The 1,688-nt window shown below is 43.6% G+C and overlaps 1 pseudogene; it reads left to right on the top strand.

Moving 5' to 3' along the window:
- Positions 1–132: 132 nt before the first annotated feature.
- Positions 133–1,101, top strand: LOC100609805 (coiled-coil domain-containing protein 107-like; annotated as a pseudogene).
- Positions 1,102–1,688: the final 587 nt, after the last annotated feature.

Here is a 1,688-nt window from a genome sequence, read left to right as displayed (position 1 = left end):
AAAGAAGATACATGAAGGACAAATTCTGGCTTTGTATATGAACTGTCTAACAACCAGAGCTCAATCAAACGCGAGAGAGCTGCTCATTCCTGGAGGTGTTTCAGCAGACCGAATGACCATGTGTGGGACACAATGACATGTTGCTTCATGTGCTGGGTGAGGAACTAGACTAGAAGTAATTGTGATTCTCTGAGGTAAACTCCCAATAGCATTCTCTACCTTAAATGACACCCCTCTCTTTACTGGCTTTGGAGACTGAGGTGATGGGGCAGAACAATTTTGCTGCAGTATTGCCCTTTTTTTCTTCCACAACAGGGGAAAGATGAAGCTGCAGTTCTCCAAGAGGAGTCAGGCAAGAAGCACCCATTGCAGTTGGAGCAACAGCTGATCCAGGCAGAGCAGCACCTGGACAATCTGGTGGCCCAACTGGACCCCCTTTTTGAGTGTGTGACTACTCTGGCTGGAGCCCCGGAAGAGCTTCTGAACATGCAGCTACGAACCGTGAAGCTGCTACAAGATAGCAAGCCAGATAAGGGTACGGTGGCTTCAGAACCAGAGGCCAGCATACCTTTTCCTGAGGACTTATGTATAAAGGAAGATGAGGAGGAGGCTGCTGATGGTCAGACCTGGGAGGAGCCCATAAACTGAAGCACAGAGACATGGAAACTAGCTACTTCCTGGCAGGTGGAACAGGTGCTAAGGAGAAGATGCAGCAAGGCTGTGGAAAAGGGCTCCAGTCACAGCCCCAGCTGGGAAGGAGGGACATCAGCTGAGGGTTTAGTAAAACAGAGTCTGTTATTTTTTTTTTTTTGTGATCGAAGGTAGGGAAGGCATGAGTGGTTAGAGGTGTTAAATCACTGGGTCAAGTTCTAGGTGAGAAACATTGGAATTAGACCCTTGAACTGTATGTAATCTTCCAACAAAATTAATTCACATATTTTCCACTATATTTTTACATTCTTGTCATCTGAAAATGCAATGTTGTTGTTAATGAATATGGACACAAATATTGACCTGAACAGGACTGAAGGTAGAGCTAATAGGACTTAGCCATCTCATTCTGTGGAATTCCTTAATTCCTTAAATTATTAAGCAAGTTTTAATTAATTAATTAATTAGTTTATTCATTCGTTCATTTATTTATTAGAGACAGGGTATCAGCCTGTTGCCTGGGCTGGAGTACAGTGGCACAAGCATAGTTCACTGCAGCCTCAACCTCCTGGGCACAAGTGATCCTCCTGCCTCAGCCTCCCAAGTAGCTGGGACTATAGGAACATGCCTCCATGCCAGGATAATTTTTTAATTTTTTGTAAAAATGGGGTCTTTCTTTGTTGCCAGGTGTGTCTCAAACTCCTGGCCTTGAGTGATCCTCCTGCCTTAGTCTCTCAAAGTGCTGGGATTACAGGTGTGAGCCACCATGCCTGGCTGCAAGTTTGAAAATATATGTTGTGTGGGATGCAGTTTTATAGGTGATGAGGATGTAAACAGGACTGAGGTGTAGTGTATGTAGTCCCTCTGTGATGCATATAGTCTCAATGGGTAGAACGAGCTGTACTCAAGAGTTTATAACATGAGGCTAAACTCACATATTACAGTCACAGCAGGTATATCTGGCTCAAGACCTATTCTGATTGGCCTATGCAGTGTTTTTTGTTTGTTTGCTTTTATTTATTTATTTTTTAAAATAA

Source organism: Pan troglodytes, chromosome 15 (genome assembly GCF_028858775.2).
Source record: "Pan troglodytes isolate AG18354 chromosome 15, NHGRI_mPanTro3-v2.0_pri, whole genome shotgun sequence".
In the NCBI taxonomy this organism is placed as follows: domain Eukaryota; kingdom Metazoa; phylum Chordata; class Mammalia; order Primates; family Hominidae; genus Pan; species Pan troglodytes.
The sequence above is the reverse complement of the archived record's forward strand: the minus strand, read 5'-3'. Positions and strand labels throughout refer to the sequence as shown.